Below are 27,287 nucleotides of genomic sequence, written 5' to 3'. Positions count from 1 at the left end.
TCCAGACCCGGCACCAGTGGCAGTAACGGCCGAGACAAATGCTTCTGGTGGAGCGTCTCGAAAATGACTGATGTCTTGGGAGTGGGCACCGTCAAAGTAATGCCCAATTTCGCCGCACCACGTAACAGCTCGTCCTGGAAGGACACCAGATCATCTATCGGTGACACCCTTGTGTCTGGCGAATCCGAGAAGGTCGGGGAGTAGTCCCTGGTCCCAGACGACCGGGTCCGGGAACGAGACCTGTGTCTCCTGTGGCGCCGTCTAGATCGTGTGGAAGACCTGTGACGCGAACGTTCCCTTCTCCTGGAGCGGGAGCGCGACCTCCCAGCACGTGGGCGCTCCACCGGTTTCCGTGGAGGCGGCTTCCGTGGCCTATCCTGGGGCTTCGGAGTAGGCGTACCCTTAGGAGGTGTCGGAAGCAGAGGCAGCGACACCGACCTCGGTGGTCTATGAGGTGGGACCGGCGGCGGAAGTTGCCCCGCAGGGGGGAGCGGAGGAAGGGAAGGTAGCGGCGGATTAGCCGGAGGAGCCTCCTTCGGTAGAGGTGGAGGAGTCGCAGGCCTTGGCGGTGTATATACCACCGAGTACACCGAGCCCGGTGACTTCTTCGGGGGAGGGGCCTGTGATCCAGACCCTCCAGAGCGTGAGCGACGCCTCCGACGTCCTTCACCAGATCCAGCGTGACTTTTGGCGCCAGAATCCCTCCTGCGCCGCTTAGGGGAGGTTGAGAACCTCGGGGACGCTGATCTCTTCCTGCTCGACGTCGAGCGTCTTTTTACAGGCGTGGAACGGCGATCCCTCGACTCCGGCGTCGAACGTCGCCCCCTCGACGACGAGCGGTCAGACCTCGACGGCGAGCGTCGACTCTTCCTCCTCGATGACCGTTTCCTCACAGTCCTCGACGCCGAGGATCCCCCCGACGGCGAACTGCTCGACGGCGACCGGCGGTGTCGCTTCGACGGCGAGCGCCGGTGCCTTCGTCGACGGCGATGCCTCGACTTTGACGACGACGTCGACGACGCCGTCGGCGATAATCTCGACGGCGGACTAGCCAGGCCTCTCGACGTCGATCTTCCACGCTGTCTCAACCCGGAGCCCCGGAGAAAAGGGGAACACACCGTCGTCATCCCTCTCGACGTCGTCGTCGATGCTATCGACGGAGACCGGGACCTTTTGCTGGTCTTCCTGCCTCTGGGGAGCCCCCCAGAGGCCTCAGCAGGGGCAGAGGGAGCCTTCCCAGCCTGCCCAGACCCACCTGCAGCCTGCAGTCGCCTCTCTTCTAGGCCTTGAAGCCTAATTCTCAGCCTTTCCCTCAGGGTCCTTGTAGAAAATGTCTGGCAGATGTCACAATCTTCAGGGACATGCTCTTCAGGGAGGCAAAGAATGCAGACGTCGTGTGGATCAGTCTTGGTCTTCTTCCTTCCACATGCTGGGCACTTGTCGAATAAAGCAGGCATTTTAGATCCCTAAAAGCCTGAACAAACACACAGAAGTGAAAAGGAATTACCAAGAATCAACTGAGAACACTTTTAAATCCAAAAAGTGAACAAAAACTCCAATAAACCCTTGAAAAGGGAGAGCTCAATGCACCAGGGTCCTGTAAGCAGGAGCCGGAAAAAAGAACTGGAAGTGAGAGGGACCTGCTATGCATTCTGGGATACTGGGAGAAGTTCTGGAAAGTTCTCTTAAAGGCACAGTACCCTATTTAAGCCACATAATGGCAGCCTATGGGGCTTGTCTGTCCATTCCTTCCTCTCTATCATTCCAGAGGGGTTTTGCTGTTAAAGCAAGGGAAATCTGGACAGGCTTTGCTGTTTGTGGATTTTTGGTGGAATTTCTACTTGAAGTACTGGACAGTGTAGCCTGTGGATATAGGCTGCATTATTTGTCTTTAAATGCTCTCTTAAGTGTCTTTGCAGTTCTGCAATTTTCTGACAACTTAAGAGATTATTTTTGATTGCCGGGGTCCTCGCACATGGGCGGGACTATTCACTAGATTATGACTATACACAGAGATCCCCTACTACAGAAAGATTAATCAAAGATCATGGCTTGAACTAGAGTTCAGCTTGCTTGGGGCCTACTCTACTACAACACCGCATGTATACTCTCTTGGCTAGGTCGTGGAGTTACCCATCGATGTGCATCATGTACACAACAGTGCACTTGCAAAATTGTTAATTTAAGAATAATGATAACTGGAGCATGGCAGAAGAGAAACAAATTGGCTGCAATACATATGCGCTCCAGTGCTGTTCCCCACTTTCTGAGCAGAGTGAGAGAGCCTTGAGCACAGTGGAGAACACCAATGAAATTAGCGGGACATTTGCAGTAATGCTCGGAGGAATTTTGAAACCGATCCCTCAAAACACGCTGGTGACTTTCCTTATCCTCACTCCCTTTCATGCGGAGGGTGTGCAATCACACACACTGCCAGACAAAGTGAGTCGTGGTGAGCCGTTTGCCTCCATGGACTGTGAATCTTCTCCAGAAATGCAAATGGCACAAACTTCCTATCTGGGTTTCGGGTGTGGAATAGTGGCACGTGTCATTGGGTATTCCGAAGCTGAACTGGAACCACAACAAAGATTTTGGCAGTTTCAAATTCTCTGATTGCAGGCGGAGAGGTGCATATTTGCAGCTGTGGCTGCACGGTTTCAGCAATGCTGTCCCACCAACGATGATGAGGGCTCTAAGTGAGAGGAGTTGGCCTAACGGCTAGGGCGCTCGATCTCGGAATCTGGGTTCGAGTCTCGGTAACGATGCCAAAAACCTCCTGTGATTCTGGGCAAATCACTTAATCTCCCCGTGCCTAAAAATCAATGTGTGTCTGTCCTCATGTAACGTAACTGGTGTGTAAAGCGCTCTGATACCTGATTCGGTTTGGGTCTAGTTCGCGCTATATAAAACTCTGCAAAAAAAAAAAAAGTGCGGATGAGTGAAAAGCTAACTCTACTCGTACCCATGAATGTGACAGTTGAGAGAAGGCATAGGGGAAGGGTTAATCCCGGAGCTTCGAAGCAGATAAGCCAACAGAAAAGGTTATTTATCTTTGGTGATGATAGTTGTGGGTGGATTTGTAATTGAGGCCAAAGATTGAAAAGCCACCAAGAGGAGTCACTCTTATTTTATAAAAGAACCCTCACTCACCAAGCTGGTTGGTGACATTCTTCATCATTGGGTTCCCACCAGAGAGGCCGAGTGCCTCTACGGTGTGCTACAATGCCTGATTACAGCGGAGTGGGATTTTTTTAATTCGTGGATGTGAAAAAGTGATAGTGCAAAAAGTTAAATTGCCTTTATTCACCCAGGGTAAATTTAATGGTGACCAGTTAACTCCTAGCGTAAAAAAGAAGAAGTGGTACCCTAGGATGTAACTAGTTAATCTATCCAGCCCAAAACATCCACCTCACTTTTTTTACCTCTTGCCTTATTTTTCCACCATTAAATTTACTCTGGGTTGGGGAGGAGCCAAGATGGCGATCGGAACAGTCGCATAAACGCCTCGCTCCGAGATCCCTTCCTCCCCGCCGCCTATCCTGTCTTTAATCCTGATCGGGGTGTTCCGAATTTGGTTACCTGGGAAGAGCCTTCACTTGCCGTCTTTTTCCGGGGCTCTGGCGTGCAGTGGTTTCCTCGTTCTGCCCTTGTAACCTTGCTGGCCTTCCCGGCCCTGACGCCGGGGCCTCGAGTGCTGTGTCTGCCCGGAGGTGTTCGGAGTGCCGGCGGCCCGGAACCGCTGAAGAGACCCGATGGTGGGAGCCTGAGAGCCGCGAGCCGGAAGCGCCGGAGCGGACCCACCCCCGATGGTGGGCCACCCCGCATGCCTGATTGTCTGCCGGCCCGAAGAAGAGAAGCCGCGTTGTCCGGCACCCCTCGGGTGAGAAACCCACTCCTGTTGATTGTCCCGCCTGGGATCCGGTGCAGGGCTCCCCCGAGTGTTGTGGGGAGCACGCCCGTTCTTCTGGTGACTCTCCTTTCTCCGCCGAGCGCCATCCGCCGCGGATCGGCTGTGTGTCCTGGGGCCTCCGGCACTCCTGGCGGGCTTGGTGGCGGATGCGACAATGGCGGCGGGCGATATGCACAAGATGGCGGATGGCCCCTCGGAGTGTCTTCCTCCTGGAGACAGGGACGTTGCTGCATTTGCTCTCCCCAGACCTCGTTTGATTCGGTCGGCCCCTACACGGAATGCTGTCTTGTTCGCCCTGGGTGCTCTGCGGATCGACCTGTCCTTGCACTGCCGGGACTTGGAGTTGCGGATCGCCGCCATGGTTGTTCAGCCATTTTGTGACGCGGTGTCGTCTCCCCGAGTTGGTCTTGTTGAGACTTCTCCAGCTGCTGTGCTGGGTTATCCGGCTGGGTGTTCGATTCCATGGGATCAAGTGGACCCGGTGCCGATGCAGCAGTATTTCCTACATCCTGATTTCTTTGCTTTGTGCTGGACAGCCCGGACTTTGTGCTTGGCCACGTGGATCTTTGGGTTACTTTTGCATTCTGACTGCTGCCGAGTTTTCCTGGCTGCTTTTTGTTCGCCGAGACGGTGTTCTGTGAAGATCCCACTTGCTTTCCCTGACTGGTATGGACCCACTGTGTCATGCTGTTTCCTGGCCGTGGCGGGGTCTGGCAGCTCTGCTTTTCATAGAAGTGGCCAGGGGTGATCGTGCCTGGGTGCCTGCGGGACTTTTGTTTTGTTAATTGCCATCTCCGTGCCTCATCATTTGGACAGTTCCTGTCTTCATCCTTTATGTAGGCTTTTCTCAGTATCCCTTTTTTGACCTCGACTAGTGATCCGTTATTGCGGGTGGGGTGGTGTTCTGTATTTCGATCGCTGGCTCCCCTCCTCTCTTCTCTCCTCTCCTTCTCTTCCCTCTTTTTCCTCTCCTTTTATCCCTTTCTCTTTTTTCCCTTCGTTATTTTTCCCTTTCTCTTCTTCTATATTTCGGGTGACTCTGGGCGACAGGCACGCTGTTTAGTGGGATAGGCCATAGCCATTACAGTGATGTAGGGTGGGGGGGTGTTTGTTATTTTAGTTTGTTTTCTTCTATGGTCCCTTTTTTGCTTTCTCTCTAGGGGGTGGGCTATGTCCCTTTGTTCTTTCTCCTTCGTTTCGTAAGTGTCTGCACTTTCTCCTTTTTCGGGGCGGGAGGGCGGTCTATGCGGTGACCCATTTACTTGTTTGCTACGATTTGTCCTAATTTTTTTACCTTTGATGGGCATTGGATGTATCTGGGCTTTGCTCTACTGTGGTTATTTGATTGCGTAGGGGGCTGCATCCCTCTCGTCCCCCCCCTCTTTTTCTGAGTATGTTGCATGACACACGGGTAGATACGGCTTCTGCCTCCTCTATACATCATAAAATGAAACCTTTCTTATCCTGGCGCTTACTGTGTACTCGTCTATCCTGTATTCATCCTACCGTACACATTGATGTTGTTCTCTTTTGACTCTCCTGATTTTGCGGCCGGCCCTTGTGGTTGTAGGCCTGCGCTTGTACTTATACCTGTTTCTCAATAAAGGTTTTAAAAAAAAAAGTTTACTCTGGGCGAATAAAGGCAATTTTAACGTTTTGCACAATTTACTATTACCATTAGGTAATGGTAAATAAAAAAGAAGGAAAAAATGGAGCCAAGAGTGGCTCCATTTTTTCCTTTACCTGCTTTCTCCTTTTTTTTTAAATATATGAATTTGTAATTGTCCTGCAGATTCCTTCCCAATCTGCCTAGCTAAAAATGGTAGAGGTATAGGAAATCAGAGGAGATCTTGACAGTGGAGGTCAAGCCGCCTTGACCCTATTGGATCTCTCGATGGCCTCTGATATGGTTCACCACAGTATCTTTCTGGACTGGCTTGAGTCCATAGGAGTGCAGAGGTAAGCACTCACATTACTGCGTTCCTTCCTTTTAGATAGAATGCAATATGTTGAACTAGATTCCTTAACTTCCAAGTCCTTTTCTCGCCCCTGTGAAGTTCCACAATTGTCTTCGATCAGTCCAGTTTTGTTCAACATTTTTGTCACTAAGCTGTCCCCCATAATCAGATCCTTCAGATTCACGCTGACCTCTTATGCGGACGATACGCAAATTGTTGTTTCCATCTCCAATGAGGACACAAATATTAACAACCGCTTCCATGATTGCATGCTAGTGGTCAGTGCCTGTGTCCTATTTGTAACAATCCCTCCTTCTGTTCTCCCTCCTGGGGGCCGGCCTGCAGACCTGGGCTCAATCCCAACTCCAGCCACAAAAGTAAGAAATTTAGGAGTCATCATGAACCATAGACTTACCTTTAGAGACTGGATAATTCGGTCACCTCCTCGACATTCCTTTTTTTCAGAATGTTAAGAACAATTCTGCATTTCATACAGCTAGATGCCTGGAAATCCGTAGTGTCTTCGCTCATTCCGTCCAGACTAGACTACTGTAACAGTCTGTACTTGAACATGTAGCAGCAACATCTTCATAGGCTTCAAGTCCGCCAGAATGTGGATGCCAGACTTCTTTCTGGAACTCCTAAATCCAGTTCCATTAAACCTGTGATCGTGGACCTCCATTGGCTCCCTGTCATAAAGAGAATTAAATAAAAAGCAGTCTCTATAGCTTTTAAGGCTTTCCAAAATTCTAATCCTGCCTTCAACACACAAAAGATGGCCAGGTATCTTCCCAGTGGAACTCTTCGATCCTCCAGTGCAAAGCTCCTGACAGTCCCCGGGTTAAACAAAGCCAACTAGGGAGGCCGGAGTTTCGTCCTGGGCGCTGTCAAGATCTGGAATAATTTACCCCTTTCCATTCATTCCGCCTCTAGTGTTCCTGTCTTTCAAGAAGGCCTTGAAGACTTAGCTTTTTTCCCCATTAGTCCGACCAAGTCTGGTACTAGCTAGCGCCGGGATACATTCGGGTAGCTGTGCGCTTTACAAAAACCCAATAACATTAACAATATAGCACAAAATGTTTGCAAACCTAGGGATATTATTAATCACATCACTAGGTGCCAGAGGAGGGCTGTGAGGCATCAGTAGAAGAGTACATCATTATTGAAGGGAACTTTTCCTTCTGATGGATTTCTTATCTTATGAAAGAGCTCCAAACAATAACTTCAGGAAAATGGTGCTGAGGAGTTCTGATTATCCACAGACATCATACAACATAGCTTGGGCATGGTACCCATCACTGGGTGTTTGAGCTGTGAGACACTAGTGACTGGCAAAAGTATGTTTGGATGACCATGCGGCAACTGAGACACTTCTAGTTAGGGCCATAGAAGTAGCCTAAAGGAATGGGCTCAAATACCCACCTGAGGAGTTTTCTTGGCTTTGACAGAGAAATTCTTAGTAGAAAGGGTAACGCAACACGAAATAGTGTGGTTGGTCATCACCACCCCCCTCTTGACCCCAGCAAAGCTAACAGTGTTGAAATGCACTCAGTCTAGAAGTTTGCAATTGAAGTCAATATAAAAAGACACTGTACAACATGGGGTCCAGTTATGCCACTGTTCTACATCCTTGGTTGGATGCAGAGGAGGGAAGAAAGATCGAAAGGTTACTGACTGATGCATATCAAATGCACATACCACCTTAAGTAAGAAGGATAGGGAGGAGCGTAGGATCAACTCATCTGAGTAGAAAAGTATGAAAGGTGGCTGAATTGAGATGACCTCAAGCCTCTGACCATATGAGCTGAAGTAATTAGCATCAGCAATACTATGTTCAATGTGAGAAGGCGAACTGGGCTAATGTGATCAGCTCAAATGAGTAAGCCATGAAGAAAATAAAGCTAAGAGTGAAATAACACTAAAGAACAATAAATGGAGTGAAAGGAAACACAAAGTAAACCTTTCAGAAAACCCACCACTAGTGGATATTTAAGCAGGGATGGTTGGTCAGGAAGACACCATGAAGGCAGACATGTTATTTAAGTAGCATTTAATCGCAGCCACTGCCAGACCAGGCCATTCAATGCAAATCGCAGGATAACATAATGGCAGGATTTAAAAGGGATTTTCCCAGTGGGACACAATCCACCATTTCCAGACCTGGGTTAATGAGGGGTGGGAAAACGTGATGATGCCAACACACTAACTTTTGACACCTAATATACTCCGGCCTCATCATTTCCAGAGACAGAATCCCAGAAGACGTTGCATGGTGCCACCTAGAGGCACATGGTTAATAGTGAAATTGCTGGCAAAAGTTTCCAGGACCAGTTGAAAGCCTGGAAGGATAATTCATATGGGGAGGAATCTTCGATAAATATGTGTTCATCAGAAGGCACCATAACATACAACAGTGTCTTGCCTTTGATGTGTTTTGTTACTTTGAAAGATTGGGAGCTGTTAAGTGGCAATTGTAATTGTTGCAAGTCCATACACATATACGAGGATTGCATGTTTAGCATCCTTTCTAGGTAAGGTTACAACAACTAGATTAGAGTTGTGTTCTGGGCAGAGACACTCACAAATATCTCACTTTGATAATTGCATCACCATAATGAAGGAAGCATTGCTCTCCTGTGAGCCCAGACTTTAAGTAAACACCCAGGCATGAGTTTAGTATAGCTTACAGCATGGTAACAGTTCCTAATCTGCAGCTTCAAAACCACAAACAACTATCTACAAAGTAAACACTTAATTAGATGCCAACCTATTTCTCTTTGTTGGTACTAGCACACCCATTCCAGGCCTGGATGAATAATCAACTTATAAAACTGATTGGCTGGAAACACTGTCCTGACAGGTTACATTATTATTCCAGATAATTTTACTTTCCGATACTGAGTTTCACTTATCAGAATCAGTAATAAGAAAAACGTACTCAACTTTAACTACAGTTTTCTAGCACTGGTTTCTTTCACATGTGTGAATCATTTGCATTAAAAGTAAGGTCAAATATCTGTAGAACCACATTAAAAAATATTTGCGTTGGTATCCTATTCACTTTGGTATAAAAGATCCAAAGTCCAGGTGAAGACATACCACCCTCAGAGAGGGCACCATATTGACGCTCTTCTGTGGCACATGTGTGAATGAGGAAATATAGAAACTTCTAACTGGGAGGGATCAAGTGAATTTATGAATAATACAAACATTGGAGGGCAGTAGTTACAGGTAACTTATCCTATACAGAATTGGATCCTCTCATGCTTGAATGAGAGCAGCCAGTAGCATCCAATCCGTAAGATGCATCAGAGAAGCAGAAAGACAAAAACTTTAGGAAAAACAAATTTCCAAGGACTGCTTGAACCACTGCCAAATCCCAAAAGGCCTCTGTACCAGGAAGTAGTGCTTCACAAACATGTTGTGGCTCTTTCATTTTGTCAATCTGCAGATTTAAGTTAGTAGAACACTGACATAAAATGCTGCTATTGCACCCGATCAAGCTAATTGGCGCAGCTTTTTCTGAATCAGTCGCGCTTTTCTAATCTTCTACCGAGAGAAACTCCCAGTGCATTGTCACTGTTAATCCACAAAGGTATTCTGCAATGCTATGGCTGTGGCATAAAATTAATTGAGCCCCTCTGGCCTACCTACGTACCCCATTGGATTGACAGCCTGTCCTCACATTGAGTACCCGGACGGGTCCTCATGTGAGTAAACCCTTTTACTCTATTCTTCATGTGTGGCACATCATTTTCACAAGGCTGCGCAATCATAAATGCAGATGTCCCTTCATCAATAGTCCTGAAGAGACCCCACATTGTTTTGAGGGTCGATACACTGTTGACAAACAGAAGAAGCAAACCATTTTCTCAGCACATATCATAGTATATAGCTGCTGTTCACATGGAATTATTTTGATAATGGTTGACTTGTACAAACTGTGGAAACCTTGTATATAATATTCACATTGTCACTTAGGTTCCCTTTGTCACATGGGACACTATGCACAAATGTTGTTTTGATGTATAATGTTTACTCCTAACTTTATGGTTAAAAAAATCCATACAATAAACTACACTGGAATCGTGTGTTAGTGGTTCCTTCACGCTCTGTCATTATCTAACCCTCTATATTACGATTGTGCTTATGTATCATAACCTCATAGTATATCATTCCACAGGAACCGCTGTTATATATGTATTGCACAGGAGGATAAAACAGATGATTTTAGGGGACGAGAAGTTTTAAAATGGCATTAGATAATAGAAGAGGCCATCCATCTAGGTATCCCCTGTGTGGAGATATGGGGAGGTCAGAGGCCACTAACAATTGAGCATATCTTCTAAATGCTGTTGTTTGATACAGAGAAAGCTTCAAGCATCTATGAATATCTACTGTGTGACTAGTACTTTAAGCCACTACTGTGCATTCTAGAAATAAGATTTAAATGACACAGGTTCATTCAAATATAAACAAAGTTTGCACACTGTCTTTTTGAAAAGGTAGGCTCTTTCAAAGTAATTGCCTTGTTGTCCACTCTCCCTCCTCCTGTTAGCTCTCTACATGGAGCCTATGGCTCAAAGAGTTTGAGATAACCCTCTTATAACTGGTTTCCACTTTGGAGGGGAGAAACATACCATCAGTCTCTACGCGGGTGACTTAATAGCTATCCTAGCTGAACTGGAGTTGTGTGCACGGCCAGCAGGCTTCAAAGTAAACATACACAAGTCTCAAGCTCTCAATCTCTCACTTCAAACCCCTCCGCTGCTTGAGCTACAGTGTACCTACCTGTTAGACCTGTAGGCCTTTGGGTGGTCCCTCCTATTATTTATTTATTTTGTCCCTTTTTGCCTCCTAGAACTTTTCTTTTTTTTTTATGTCCACTGAAATTTTTAGTGTTGTCCTAGGGGGTGGGTGCTACCTTGACCTCATAATTTTATTGAGGCCTAGGTGTCCCTTCTAAAGATGAAAATTTAGTCATACAAAATGGTGGCTGGTAACTGCCACAACTGATTATCTCAGGGACTGGCCCATAGACTTATATGGGGGATCTAGAACCTTCTGGCCTGTTCTGGACACTTGGGACTAGGGGTATATAAGGCCAACTGGAGGGCGGCCATTTTGTCATACAGAGAGAGTCAGCTGGAGTACAGGCTGTGGCGCTAGGTGGGGTAGGACATTCAGAGGGTTGACTTCTTTCTAAGGGTTGCCTCCTTACTGCTATCACCGCTCCCCCTTCCTGCAGACCTGACCCTGCTAGATTGCGTTCCTGTTGTCCCTGGACAGAAGGTCCTCACGAGTCAAGAAAGACTGACCCCTAGCCGGGGGTGAATTTGAGAGACTTTAGGGGCGTGAGCTGAGAGGAAGTTCTGCCCCGCTGTCCAGTGAGTGAACACCAACTTAGAACTTTTGAAAGCCCTGCCACGATAGAGAAAGGACAGTGAGAGCGGATTTGTCCCCCCTCCTTTTTCAACCATATTCCGCCCACGCTGTTCCCAACTGTCCTCCCCCTCACCTGTGCTTAACAGCGCTAACGTGGGATCGCTTTCCACGCGCGAGACCTGGTGGAAGGTAGCGGGGCCCCCGTGGAGTAAGCTGCCTGTCCCGCAGCCCTAATCCTGGTTGCGTAGCCAGGGACGGAGGTAATTACTGGATGTGAAGGAGGGGAAGGAATTAGTGGCGGAGACACTCGGAAGCTGTTGGCCGCTGTCTAGGGAAAGGCGGAGTGAGTGGCCGGGGAAGTTGTGAAGGCGCGGTTCTGCGCAGGCCCTGTATAGTGACAGCTAATCACTGAAAGGGGGCGGAATGGCAACAGGAGATCTGCCGCGTATGAGCAGGACCGGAGAAGAGCCGCTAGTCTCCCGCGCCTGCTCACTGGTGCCGTTCACTAAGAAGGCGACGGAGGCGGCTTATCGAAAGGCGGTGTGGTGGTAAATACCACAGTTCCATTCTTCCAACGCGACCTCCCCTCGGTGTCGGCCTTGTGGTAGATCGGCCTGACCTGCGAGGGAGGCGCCGTTGGGAGCAGAGAGTAAATACCACAGTTCCATTCTTCCAGCGCGACCTCCCCTCGGTGTTGGCCTTGTGGAAGATCGGCCTGACCTGCGAGGGAGGCGCCGTTGGGAGCAGAGAGTGGCTGATTGAGAACTCCGGTCACCCTCAACTGACAGAGGCGGTGGAGTCGGATTCAAACACTATTCCCCACAAGTAAGGAGAGATCTGGGGGCTGGTATAGGACCTGAGATAAGAAGCTAAAGGTCCCAGGGGTGAGACCCCCCCCCTCTTCCCCTTTGTGAATACTATTTAACTTTGTCGTGCTGGCCGTAGGAGCCATCCTGGCAAGACAAACAAACTGAGACTGTGAAGCCACCTGATCTCGAACTTGAGTTGAATAGTAAAGTAAAGAAGGGTGCTAGTACACAACGAGTTTACCGAACCATTATAATTCTGAAATTGCTTAAGATTGATGTCTATTCTTTTCCTTGCAGAGGGGGAAGGGGAAAATTAACTCTGGCATTTCCTTGTCAGTCACCTAATTCGATTTAACTTCCCAGGTGTTATTAAGTGATCTACGATCTGAATGCGTGGGGTTACTTCCCTGTTCCTATGAAGGTGAAAGACTCTTTCTTCCTAAGGTGCCAAGTCAGATTAACCAAGAAACTGCCTTTATTATAAAGTTTATAATGCATTTGTTGACCCCATTGAGTTTAAGAAACGATGGATTGTTGAATTGATTGGGGGGAGAAATACTTGATGTGAATAGCGACAAAACAGACTGATGGAATAAGAGAGCACAAAAGAACTTTTATAAAAGTGAACCGTATTTTTCTAAACTTGTGTAGTGTCATTTTTGAGTGAATGGACGCTGGGTTCCTGTGAGGGTGCGACGCAAGCCACTTTTGCCTTTGGAAGGACCTTCCTACTCTGTGTCAGGCTACCCTATGTGGTCTGGTAACCCCAGGTCCAACACTACCCTATACAATGAGCCTCTACATCAGTTTCCTATCTCGGGATTCAGCTCATGGCTAACACCCATACGACGGTATCCCTTAATTATAAAAAGCTGCTTTAGCAGATGCAGCCGGACCTGTGTTTTTTGGAGTCCAAGTAGTCTGTGACTATATTGGTGAAGATATGGTTTCTCTTTCAGGTGCTGCCAGTACAGCCCCCCACAGGAATACTTCCTACTCTCCAACAGGAGATCAACTGGTTTGAATGGGCAGACAAGCAGCCCCGGAAAAATAGGGATCTCCGTTACAAAACACCAGGCGAGAGAGGATTGGGCATACTGAACTTGCTCTGGTACTACCAAGCCACCCAACTTAGGACTCTTGTGGAGTGGTCCTGCTCTGAATCCGAAAAGCACCAGCTTTTCATGAACAGAGCAGTTGCGGGGCAGTCCCTATGGAAGATTACCTGCCTCCACAAATAGTCACCCCTGAAAAGCTTGTACATTTCCCCCCGTTACGAAGGCCGCTCTTGCTGTGTGGGACAGAGTGGCCGTTCAGGGTGGATTGACGTCCTTTCCCTCACCCTTGACACCGATTGTAGGCAGGCCTGGGGGTGTTGGGCAGTTTTACAGGTTTGATAGTGAAGGTCTACGAACATGTATTTCCTTGTATTGCTCTGACCCACAAAGTAAATCCCTGGGTTTTATTAACTCACCTGCCTGATGTTAGTGGCAGTAAAATAGCTATTTTCAATGTAATGACTGATCTACGTATCAGTTTAAAGGATGGTGCCACTAGCTGTCCAAGAACGATGATCAGGTATTAAACTGGTGGTGAGCATCGTATAGGCAGAAATGCTCTTGAAAGTCCTTTAATGAATTGTTGGATATTCTAGTGGCTAGTAGGAAAGTGGAACCTAAAAAAAAGCATAAAAATAGTGATCATAGCTCCCAAATTAACTTTGACGTAGAGTGTTTAATAACAGACTTCGCTATCTGATGTGGTTCTCCAGTTATAGAATGCACACCTACGAAGTAGCCCCTGATGCAGAACCTCTTCCACTTAGCCTGATAAGCTCTAATTGTTGATGGAGTTCCATCTTTCCATCTTGATGTAGTATAGTTCAATAAGCTGAAGAGAGATATCCAGCACGGAGAACTCCAAGCATGCATGAATCATGCAGTTTGATTAAGAGAGCCCATATTTTGAGGAACAATTTAGCATTTCTCTCTGGATAGGATCTTATTAATTGCCTAAGTAAAAGCAATGGGTTTCTGACAAATGGAGAACGATCAGTGAACCAAAACTGACAAGGTCATGCCCGAGCCATGAGAATCATATTGCACGGTTCCATCTAATTTTTCCAATTACTCGTGAGGGGGAGCGCCAAGACACCTACGGGTATTCGTGAGCTTTACAAGTTGCTAAACTACATAAATAAATAAAATGTGCATGCAAAGATTTTCGGCTAGGACATAAAAAATGCATCCCCCCCTTAATCCTGGTTGCTACTGCCTGTGTGCAAAGATCCAGCATTTCTTGTTCTGAGCCACTGCAAATGCATTTAGTGCTATAAGGCCCCAGTTTTACAAGATCACCTCAACCAGATCTTGATGCAACTCGTACCTGAGACTAAAGTCTGACTTTCTGTTGAGCGCATGCACCCATGAATTTTCCCCCGTTAAGTGCTCTACTGCCGGCAAAATACCATGAATGACAGCCCACGGTCAAAGATGCTGCGACACCTCTGAAAGTGCCTCAGGAGTGGGGCGTAGCCGAGCCGTGGACTGCGATGGCCGGACGGAGCTGACTCTCTCCTGGCTGAAGCGACATTCGGGCAGTTCCCCGATCCCCAATGGGGCTAAAAATCATGATGCAGCCTTGAATTGGTGGCTACAACACTCCGGCATAACCATCTGCCGTGTGAAGCCCCGGTGAGCTGCGGAAGGGGCAGAATAGCCAGACGACAATTCTGAGAGGGGTTCAAGATGGCGGGGAGGCGGAGGCTGAGAAGGAGAGAAGCAGACAGGGAGTGATCGAGCGGCATTGCACCCGACTTGTGGCGGTGTGGTAAGTCGCGGGTTGGGCCCCAGGCGTTACGAGACCGCACACTCGAACAGCGAGCGCTTCCCTGTTCGGGAAGTCTGTTTGACCTCCTACGGGGCGCTACTCAGGGAGCCTGGCAGAGGCCTGCATCGGTGCGAGTGGGGAGAGGGCCTACTGGCACGCCCCGGCTCCGGCCTTGCACCAGGCCTTGGCAGTCCCTTGCAGGCCAGCGCCTTGGAGAGTGCCATTCTCACAGTGTTCTGGCTCCGGGGCTGACCCGCGCTCCCCCCCTCCCCTCTGGTGCGCGCCGAGACCGTGAATCCTCCTCTCCGCCGCAAAGAAGCAGATTTGGCCCCGCAACGACCGCAGCTTAAGGAGCGGTCGCAACCATCTTCGACACGGCAAAAACGGTCCATTTCACCAGAAACAGGCGACTACCCGGACCCCACATTTCTCTGCCTTCCTCCACAAACAACCTGGTGCTCACACCAACGCCGCATCTCCTCACAACCTTCACTAGGCGCGGCTCAGATCCACCCACCGGGCAGACGCGCAGAAAGGGACAGATTGGCTCACCTACCGTGCATTTAGTTATTCATCGCCTCGACCTCCTGCACTCTCCCTGATCACTGTCAGGGGCCATTACCACGGTCCTATCAGTCACTCTCCTGCGCTACAGCAGCATGGGCCGCAGAGATCCTAAACGGCGATTACTCCCTTTCGAGATAATCACAGAGACCACTACTGACCCTCCCAGTGACATGGCGGACGGCGGTCAGACATCTACTATCCCGGAGGACTCCTCTTTCCAACTAGGCACGCTGCTACAGGAAATGAGGCCGGGTTTCATAGCCCTGGATGTGCGCTTCCACACACTGGATAAGCACATTGTGAACCTTGGCTCAAAGATCACGGTGCATGATAGGCGCCTGGACGCTGTGGAATCCCACACATCTGACCTTGAGGATGGGATGGCGCAATCCAAAAAATTGACTGCATGGACCGTATTCTCAAGGAAGTTGCTATAAAGAATGACGACTTGGAAGCGCGCAGCCGCCTCAATAACATTCGCATTTTGGTGGTACCCGAGTCTACAACTGCGGAGCATATGGACACCCTAGTGCAGACGATCTGGATTGATATATTCGGGAGGGAGGCTTTTCGGGGTTTGTGGTGGAACGCGCCCACAGATCGCTGGGCCACAGACCCAACCCTGGGTGCCCATCTAGGCCCATCATCGCTCGAGTGATGAATTTCCGAGACAGGGACACCGTACTGCGACTGGAATGTGAGCGTGGAGAGACACTGCGGCAGGGTTCCAAACTGTCTTTGTACCCTGACTTTACAGTAATGGTTCAAGAAGCAAGGAGGAAATATCTAGGGGTGAAGGCGACACTTCGGAATTTAGGGCTGAAGTACGGGATGCTATACACGGCTAGACTACGAGTGGAGATAAATGGTCGAGCATGTCTCTTTGAGAACCCCACAGAGGTGCAGGAGTTTTGCTGTACCTATAAACACAATAACAGTACATCTTCCGAACAGACTTTCTCCTCCGCGCAGTGGGTCAGATGCAACCATCGACTTGTTTTCTGGCTCGGGTACCGGCTGATCACTTTGCTGTATTTTTTGCAGAGATAGACCGCACATTTGAATGTTCATTGTTTACGTTGGGGAACTGATTTATTGTGCATAATATATTTCATTATGTTGCTATGCCGCTGGAGAGTGACCGCCCTCTCCCCCCCTTTGGTGTTCACCTCGTAGAACTCTAGAAGTGAACAGGATGTACCTTAATTGTTGCCTTTCTTTCGACTTGCTAAGTTCATTCATGGCACAATGCAATGGTTGGTTTAATTTGGTATTGCCTCTCCGATTGGGCGGGCAGGCTGGGTGGGGGGTGGTGGGTGGGAATTGTTCTTTGTTGCTTTGCACTGGATCTAACACAGACATGCACATGGTGGCGTCTTGCAGACATACACATATACTACTCATCGTCGCTCGCCCTAACATTACACCATGGCACAGATAGGCCAGAACTCGGGCCCTTCAGGCGTTACACTGGCCACTTGGAACATCCGGGGTTTGAATGACACCCGTAAACGAAGACAAGTAATCCATTATTTGCTAAGGCACGGAGTCGATGTGTTTATTTTACAGGAGACTCATCTCTCCCCTAGTGACCCGGCCCGCTTTGCCGCCAATTGGGGGCCAGGGGCACGGCCATACTCATTCACAAACGCATCCCTTTTTACTAACATTCCTCAGTATGTGACCCCGAAGGCAGGTTCGTGATAGTGGTGGGCACGCTGTTGAGCCACAAGATGGCGTATTTTTGCGTATATGGTCCCAATACAGACTCCTCTGATTTTTATCACTCATTGCTCTCTAAACTACTGCAGGTTGGCCCTGTTCATCTGCTGATAGGGGGGCGATTTTAATATCGCTCTTGACCCTCCCGTAGACATCACTTCGACTGCACCAGATCCCAAACCCGAGCGCGCAAAGCCTTGAGGTCCTTATGAGATCAGCTCTCCCGATAGACCTGGGTCGTACCCGCGACCCAGGACATAGCACGTATACCCATTACACCAGCCCCCACAACACTTGGACAAGGATTGACTATTGGCTTGCTACCCCCGAGATCTCCAACTGGTTCCATGGCCTTCAGACACTTCCCAGAACTTACTCTGACCACTCCCCAGTTCTGCTATCCCTAAGAATCCCCCGCCCGGAGGGGTTTGAGAGGCAGTGGCGCTGCCCCAATCGCACACTAGAGGACAAGGTTTTTTGGCAGGATATCAGGGAACCAATAGAAGAATACTTCACTATAAACACAGCTGGGTTGACTCTGAGGCGGTGTTATGGGAGGGTTTCAAGGCCTACTTGCGAGATGTGTGCATTTCCAAGAAAGCCGGCGTGCTGTGGAACATTCGTGGCTTCCTGATGCCCCTGGAGGGAGAGCTAGGGGCCCTGGATGCGCGACAAATGCAGACATTGAGCCCAGGACTAGATAAACAACGAGCGTCTCTACTCTTGGAATATAGAGATACTGCTGAGAGGGAAACCCTCTTTATGGGAAAGTACCAAAACGCCAAGATCTATGGGGAGGGCGACCGCTCGGGTCGGGTCCTGCCCCAAATGATTAGACCCCAGTACGCGAAGGCATACATTACCAAGCTGCAGACCACATCTGAGCAATTAACTACCGACCCATTAGAAATCCAGAGGGAATTCCTTTCCTATTTTAAAACATTGTACACCTCCAGACTAGGGCAGGATCGAACAGGTCAGGAGGCCTGTCTGTCAGAGATTGCATTAGTGTACCTTGAAAAGTTCATGCAAGATTTCCTAGCGGTACCCATATCTGAAAAGAGCATAGATGAAGCCATCTCTGCCCTCACCTCATCCACTGCTCCTGGCCTTGACGGATACACAGGAGAGTTCTACAAGGCATACAAGGATTTATTGATTCCCCGTTTACTGGCGGTTTATGCTGAAGTGCTGGAGAGGCAGGTTTTACCCCCCACTCTTCGTGAGGCAGTCATAATACTGCTTCCTAAACCCGAAAAAGATCCCCAATTGTGCGACTCATATAGACCCTTATCGCTCCTAAACCTCGACTACAAGAACTTGGCTAAGGCTCGCGCTTGCCACCTCTCCTTATTAATGGAGGCTATAATATCGCCCGCACAATCAGGCTTTGTGCCCTACCGCTCCACTGCTTTTAATCTATGTACATTGTTTAACACCCTTCACAGAATAAACCCAGAAGTCCCCGCCGCGGCAATCCTCTTGGACACAGAGAAGGCTTTTGATCTACTAGTAAAAATAAAAAGTGCCCCGGGAGTAAAGATTACAGTCTTCATCAGACTGCCTTAAACTCCAGAGCATTTATGGGAAGTTGTATTTCTGTGTCCAACCAATTGCCTTGGGCTCCCAGGTGCTGCAAGTGAGAGACTCATTCATCTAGAGATACATTGGGTAGCTACTTCTGGATGGAAATATACACCTAGTGTTATGTTGGATGATATCTTTCCCTTTGTGTGATATAGAATAATATTTTTTCCAATTCCGGTGTGGTCCTGATTCTGGATGTGACCTGAAAGATCCAGATGAACTGATTTGGGTGGAGAAGCACACCTATTTACTGTATTTTACTGCGACTAACTGTATTAAAAAAATTCTTTACAAGCGTGCTGCTGAGGTGGCACGTCTATCCGCACACCGTGCCTCAACAAATGTACCTCCTAACTTGAATCAACTGGCCACTCAACCTCTGCGCACTGTTGCTATATGTGAAATATTCACAACAATCTCAACTGTGAAACCATATTTATGCTCAAAATACATTTAACTTAAACATAGAGTTTTTAACACTCTTATACATGGACATGTACTCAGGTTTTACTCTACAAACGTAATTTTTTAATTTTCAATTTGATTGTAATCATCAATTCAACAAAACATTGACATATTACTGTTTTTCCACATAATTGTTAACAATGTAACTTTACAATTCATGCTCGCTCCGTTTCCCCTTAACTCCGCTGTCGTTCGTTATGATAACGAACGGCAGCGGAGTTAAGGGGAAACGGAGCGAGCACCCATGTGGTGTATACCAGGTGTCGGAAGTTTGTTGTTGTGAAGGTAGAGGCGGATTGTTTGTGATTCATCATAGATAAAGACAGACGGAGTCAAAATTTGTGGTGTGGAATTTTCAGGCCCCTGAGGAAGAGTCCTTTTGGGACTCGAAATGCATCGGGCAACATCAACATGTCATACCTTCATGAATTGTAAAGTTACATTGTTAACAATTATGTGGAAAAACAGTAATATGTCAATGTTTTGTTCAATTGATGATTACAATCAAATTGAAAATTAAAAAATTACGTTTGTAGAGTAAAAACTGAGTACATGTCCATGTATAAGAGTGTTAAAAACTCTATGTTTAAGTTAAATGTATTTTGAGCATAAATACGGTTTCACAGTTGAGATTGTTGTGAATATAGCAACAGTGCGCAGAGGTTGAGTGGCCAGTCCATTCAAGTTAGGAGGTACTGAAAGATCCAGATACCTAAAGGCGGTGAGCATCCAATACTTCTTCCAAAGGTTGTATTTTAAGATTGCAGTGAAGAATCAAGCAAATGCACAAGCACAATATTCATAGCAGTGATTGGAAATTCCTAACTGTCACTGTTTTCAGCCATTAAATTAGTGGATCTAGAAGCTATAATTGTTAGTGTGACAGGAATGCTTTTTCCACCAGTGCCTGCAGTATCATCCCTGGAAACTGAATGCAGTTCAAAGATTACAGGCAAGACTTGAGCATGTTGGGCAAAAGAACCATCTTTATCTTATAAAAGATTCTTTGCACCAACTTAAATCAGAAAAGCATAATCTTGCCCTCTACTGGCCCCCTGTCTACTATGAACAACAGACATATGCTGTGTTTGGGGACTATTTGAAAATGGGAAATATGATTTCTGTAATATTATGTGTTTGCCATTCCGGCACAACTAGAGTGTATCCTGCATTAATTATTACTATCCTCAAAGTTTGTTTTCTCTGGTACCTGTGGAACTGACAGATTTAAAGTGGGTTGTTACTCTTCCGACTTACTTTGCTTGGATTTGGGAGAGGATGATACCCTCCCTCGCTTAGCAATCATAGAATCAATCAGCACTTCCATTAGTCACAGATGTTGATGGGTAGTCTTCCTTAGTGGGGGTTAATTATCTATTTACAAATTGGGCAGTATACCTATAACGGACCACTTCTTAAAAACATTTGTCCATGGTAGCATCCTCCTTCTGACGATAGAAAGTGGAGATTCCTCCTTCCAATGGGCTTGATGAGGCAGGAATAATCTTGGAAGTAGCTGGGGTTAGCAGCACACCAATGGCGGGGAAATTATCCTTATATATTCGATTGGCCTCCACGGTTCCTACAAGACTGCTGTTTGCCATAGGAAGAAGAGGACACTGAACATTGCTGGAATCGATAACACGATTGACAAAAAATGAGGTGTACATTACGTTTGTTACATTTGTGGTTGATAGCCTTCTCTGAAAGATTAAATACCTCTGCCTGTTGCTCCAGGAAAAGGAACATGTCTCCTGTATTGCAATGTTACGAGGGCTTAAGCTATATCTATGCCCAATTTTACTGCCTGCACAGCATCATCCACATGACACCCAATAAGATGCTCTAATTGGGTGTCTCGAGAAGAACACTTCTAGAGATACGAAAGAGGCATGGGAAAGAGAGGAATCATAAGAAACCCGGGGAATGCTGGAATACACTCAGGCTCTCAAATCCAAGATAGGAAAGCTACAGGATTTGGCGTATTCCAACCTGGAAAAGAAACAAGAGAATCAGAGGAAATTTTATGACAAAGAAAAGAAGTGGAGGAGACTGGAGGTGAACAATTGGGCGTTGGTTTTACTTACCTCCTCCTCTAAGAAATTCCAGTCGAAATGGACGAGTCCCTATAAAATCATAGGGATGATAGGAAGAACCCGCTACAGAGTTAAGATAACAGCCAGACTTACCACATTAACCTACTAAAAAATGGCTGGGTCCCCTCCCAAAATGGCGCATCTCACCTTACCCACTCATGCTTCTGCCTCCTGTACGTTGGACCAATTGAGGGTCAATGAGGATCTGATGATAGAAGAGAAGGCCTCTTTCAGAGCGGCCCTTACACCATTTCCCCCCCCTTTTTTCAGACAACCCAGGGAAGACATCCCTAGCGGATCACTGTATCAAGACAACCCCGGGGAAAAAGGTAAAACAACGCCCCTATAGGATTGCCGCAGTCAAGAGGAAAGCCGTCCAATGTGAAGTTCAAGACATTTTAAGGATAGGGGTAATTCGAACCTCCAAAAGCAAATGGTCATCAGCGATAGTGATGGTCCCTAAACCCGATGGCACCACCAGATTTTGTATGGACTTCAGGGCGCTGAATGCGATCTTAGTTAGGTGACACCCATTACATCACTACCGTGGACCTCACAAAAGGTTACTGGCAGGTGCCATTAAGAGAAGAAGACAGGAAGAAAACAGCCTTCTCCACACCAGACGGATTGTACGAGTTTACGGTGCTCCCTTTTGGGCTACATGGAGCACGCGCAACCTTTCAACGCCTCATGAATACGGTGCACCAGGAATACCAGTCTTTTTCATCTGCCTATATCGATGATATAGTGATCTTTAGCCCCGACTGGGAGACCCATTTGAAACATCTTCAAACCATCCTTCAAGCATTGCAAAAAGCAGGCTTACATGTCAACTCAAAAAAATCCAGAGTAGGATACCAAAAAGTCAAATACCTAGAATACATGCTAGGGCATGGGATGATAGAGCCTCAGACCGAAAAGGTTAAAGCCACCACCGAGATCCCCTTTCCCAGCACCAAAAGAGAGATGAGAGGATTCCTAGGGTTTATCGGATATTATAGGCACTTCATACCCCGATTCTCAGAGTTGGCAGACCCCTTGACCGATACACTCCGGAAAGAGGTAAAAGCCCAATGCCTGTTACAGCCCTCCAAGCAGATGTGGGAGGCTTTCAAATCCTTGAAAAAGTCAATCACCACTAGTCCCGTATTGTCTTCCCTTGACTTTATAAGAGCAGTCGTTCTCCACACCAAAGCGTCAAACTATGGGATACGGGCCATCCTCTCACTCGCCGGAGGGGGTAGAACATCCCATACTGTATATTAATCGTGAATTATTTCCCAGAGAACTCAAATACCCAACCATTAGACTTGGATAATATAGTCCAGTAGCCACCTCTTTTCGAGGATAGTTTACCATAGAAGTCTTGATTTTAGGCGCTCCAATACACATAGCTGCTCTTTTCCTGGATGTGTTTTAAATAAACTTGCAGGCTTTCTTCTATGCGAGTATTAAAAATCGCTTGTCTGAGAATTTTGATCCGATTATTTTAGGGACGTTCAAGCCAACACTGTATTATAGGATGACGCTTGGCCACTGAGCTAAATAAATGCTGGTTGGGTGACGCTATTTTTTAATATTTTAATTTATAAATGAAGGGAGAAATGCAAATATATACGTGCTATGGACAATAAAATTGCTAATAAATCTCCTCCTTTAACTCTGTGCCGTCTTATGCACAGAATTGGCTGTAATGACATTTTTTTTATATTTTTCTAAAAACACTGGGTAAGGGGTAATCTTTCCAGAACTAACATCTGAATAAGGAGGCATACTCTGTTATATCCCTTTCATCTATAGCGCATTGGAGAACAAGGACAGCTTATTGGGACTGTTACACCAGTGGGCGAGTTTCCGTATTATTGATATACAAGAAACAAAGAAAAAAGAAAAATAATTATAAGGTATAGATCCTTACAAAAGTAACTGCCTTAGAATAGATGTACCTAGATATCATGTCTGTGCATATTGAAAATAGGGGCCTTTTAGTAAAAAAATTTAACCTTCTCTCATATAACAGATAATCTAGAGCTACATTGGACCCTACTAGGGAGCCATTGAAGGAATCTATAAAGAACACAGAAAATTATATCTTTCGGTAAAGAATGCTAACTTTCTATTAAAGGATATCCTTGAAGGAATCTTTATTAAATCGCTCAAGTTTGCTAGCCCACCTGACTCTCAAAATGACAAAGAATCAGTTAGAAAAGGAAAAGAAAACATCCCCATGGTGGTGGTATATATTCTATTGGCTAGGTAGATTGCTAATACTATTATGAAATAGTTTCAGTGGAATTACAAAAGTATTGTATTGTGAATTAGGATAGTTCTACATCGCGTAGAATGTTTTGTAAATATTGTGCAATTTTGTAAAATGTAGTAAGATGTATTGTAATTTATAAACTGAAAAATTGTATAAGCTGTAAACATTATGAGTGAGTATATGGTTTGTAAATAATTGTTGTACATATATGTTATTTGTAGCCCTGAAGGAGTACGTGAAGGGCGAAACGTGTTGGCTACGGTCTGTTTTTATTGGAAGGAAAATTTATGGAATAAAGAATATACTACAAACAACTCCACAAAATCTCTATCATCTGTATTGAATAATTTCTGTTAATACATGAAATGATTGTTGTTATTTGAGCTATAATTACATTCAAGTGTGCTGGACCAATGTATATTGTTTAAGAATATATAAGGAGTTTTAACCAAGAAAGAGAAGCATTTAACCTTAGCAGCTAAGAAATACGCTCTTCAAAAAGCCAATTCTGCCACCGAGATTCAGGTCTTTTGCTAATTAAATTTCCAACCCATGTGCTGATTTATTGCACACTGTGTTCCATTTCTCAAACACAACTGGCATTACTCATGTTTTTTAAACTACTGGCTAGGACTTACTGATTGACTTCAAGACAAATTTTGGATTCATTCTTTCTGTTTTGTTTTTTTGTTTTCAAATCCTTTTGGTGCAATATTAACGACTATCCTCATTTTAGGGTGCATAATTTGTCTTTTTCAAGCACGAGGAAGAATTAACTTGAACAACAATGCACCCCATACAACTGAATATCAATGTTGCAAAGCTATTGCATCCTATCTTGAAAGAGAATTGCTTATTAAGCTAAGCACACTGGGCTTGGTTTTCTAAAACTTCAACCTGCTGCAAATCAATCTTCACCTGCGCTGACATTCATGAGTCTAATAATCTCATTATTTGGGGAAACACTGTGTTGCTTCACGAAGTGCTTCAACACCTGCTAATGCACCTTTAATTTTGCCTCTGATTTCCTACTTATCTGCGATTGTAATGTCTTCAATTACACCTCCTCGTCATCAAGTAAAAGTATCACTGCACATAGATCCAACATCTCTGACTTCTGACTTTTCTGATACAAATGATACTTTTAAATACCATGTCATATTTCGTTACCATCTACTTTTAGAGTGATATGAACACAGTAAAACAAAATAAAGATAGTAATAGCTGCTGCTCTTTCTCTATATAGCTGTCTTTAAGCCGGCTTTAGGCTTTGTATCCCTTTTCGATTAATTTTTGATTTAGCAACATCTGCATAGTCACATTAGGCACTAGGCATTTTTGCCCAGCTTTCTCGTTTATCATAGCACATAGAAGTATAGAGAAGTATATACATATATGTTGATTATAATGATTGCTCTATCACTACGGTAAGGATGTAATCCTTGTGCTGTCTTGCTTATGTACTCCCCATTACATTTCATGTATTTATTTACTTGAGTTCACAAGGTCCTTTATAAACGTGTGCCTGTTATGTTTAGTATTCCTTACACAAGTACAACATATAACATTTGCTTTATAATAGTTTGATATTGCATCAGTTTTTAATGTATATGTATTCATATGCTTTATAATGTGTGACAGAACTCAGTAACGGTGCAACAAGATTAATATGTCAATCCTTGCATTTTACATCATTCTGCAAGATGCTGGCCCTTCCTAAATAACCAGAAACATGTATTTACATTTGGTACAGACATTCTTTCGGCAGAGAGGCATTGTCAACTTCTGGGAGACTTCGTTTGTGCAAGCTGTAGCTGTAATCATCCTCTGCGAAAGCTATCAGCTTGTTGGTGCCAGCCCAGCCTTACTGGCTTGATTGGGAACACCATGTTGAGGCAAAGAACAAGAGAAGAACCTACTCAATGTACAGAACAACAAGCCTTTTGTCTAGCTAATGTACGTGGGTTGGAGGCCACCTCAAGAATCTCAGACAGGTACTTTTGGTTGTTCTAAGACAACTTTGCTATGGCTAGAAGGGACAGACTGAACAACAGAGGTGGATTTCATCTACAATGAATTGAACGTATGCAATGTTGTCACAATGTTGCACTTTTTTTTAAAATGCTCACACCACTTTGTGCATCTATTATGAGTGCCCCAAGCTAGACAAAAGCTGCATCTGGAGAGCAGCAATGGACAATAATAGAAAGAACCTCAACAAACTCTTTCTGAAAATACAAACAGCTGATCTAGATCTCCTGTCTGCTTTGACTGAATAAAAGTGGGACCCATTTGCCCACTTTTTGAACCAGTTGCAAGTTCTCTATGACCATCAAAGGAAGAGTTCCTTGAAATAATGAGTAGTGAGCGTGTCTGACAGCAAGCTTCTCAGAGGTGAGGAGACATTACCTGAATTCACCCTTTCTTGCAAGAGTTTATTACATGTCCTGAAATGCCTATAAACAAGCATGCATACCGAGCAAGAGAGAGAACCTGCCAACCATGCAGGAGGAGTGAATGTCCAGGAAGAGTGAGGTGTAGGGTGACCCTTAGGGGGTGGGCCTACAGAAGCAGAGAACTGTAAAGATAGCTTTCTGTGTGGTCAGGTGTCTGTATGCCCCAGACTCTCCAGTGAGATTCCGGTTAGGAATCATGAAACTGGGACATGATTTGGCCTGCCGAGCCTGATCTATGAAGTTGTGGCGTGACTTGATATGGTGCACCCATATCATAAAACTGCAGCACGGTTGGAGCTGCTGCACATACACCTAGTCGCAGCGTCACCAAGAGCTACGGGGCAACCTAAGACCTTGGTGTGCCTGAAGCCGCAGTGCACCATCTATCTAGCGAGGCATTACCATCTGCGGTGATTCGGAGCTAAACAATCTAAGCTGGCTACACTGGGTACCCACTGATAAGCCATGAGAAGATCTACCAAAACTCTGCACAGCCGTCAGACACCACAGCTGCATCAACCAGATACAAACACAGAGCAGGCATAGAGGAACTGCAGGTTAATGGGTAGCAAGGAAAAGGATTGAGGGATCAAGCAGTGGAGGATCAAGGCAGTTCTTCAAGGAGTTCTGGCCCATTCACAGACTGAAAGAGACTTATTGGGTGACAGTCAGTGAACTGAGTTAAAAGACTGGGCACTAAGACAAGAGTACTGGAGTAATCTGCCCATGAGCCTAAAAAACTGGACCTGGAGAGGGAACTGTCAGAACATAAGGGGATCAGGATCAATAACAGGACGAGGCAATGACATACTCTAGCACCTGGACACTAAACTGCATAGCGTACATTTTTCTGTGTGAAATATTTAATTCTAGTGTTTATTAAAGTACTTTTCTTCTTCAAAGCCAAGCACTTGTTTGGACAATCATTTATTATACTAATGCGCATTTCTTTGAGTGCAAGCTTGAGCACCCCCACACCACCTCCATGAGAAGCCTGTAACAACTTGCCATCCCTACATCTGAGAGGCAAGTGCTAAAGTGGTTGTAATTAGCCCAGTGGTGACATACTATGAGAGAGCCAGAAACATTCAAGTCAAATGTCCATAAACCCCAAAGTTGAGGCCCACTAGCGACTGCTTGCACCGTGGCCTCACGAACGGGATCGGACACAAACCACTTACCTGAATAAATTACTTGTGCACAAGAGTATCTCCAAAACTTCCCAGGCAAATCATATGCA

At 46.0% G+C, this 27,287-nt stretch overlaps 1 protein-coding gene across 2 annotated transcripts in view; it reads right to left on the bottom strand.

Moving 5' to 3' along the window:
• The window catches only part of TAF2 (TATA-box binding protein associated factor 2), a 658,862-nt gene that overhangs the window by 408,981 nt on the left and 222,594 nt on the right, over nt 1-27,287 (bottom strand). The window lies entirely within an intron of this gene.

The sequence above is a fragment of the Lissotriton helveticus genome, chromosome 4_1 (assembly GCF_964261635.1).
Source record: "Lissotriton helveticus chromosome 4_1, aLisHel1.1, whole genome shotgun sequence".
Lineage (NCBI taxonomy): Eukaryota > Metazoa > Chordata > Amphibia > Caudata > Salamandridae > Lissotriton > Lissotriton helveticus.
This window is presented reverse-complemented; position numbering and strand designations above follow the sequence as displayed.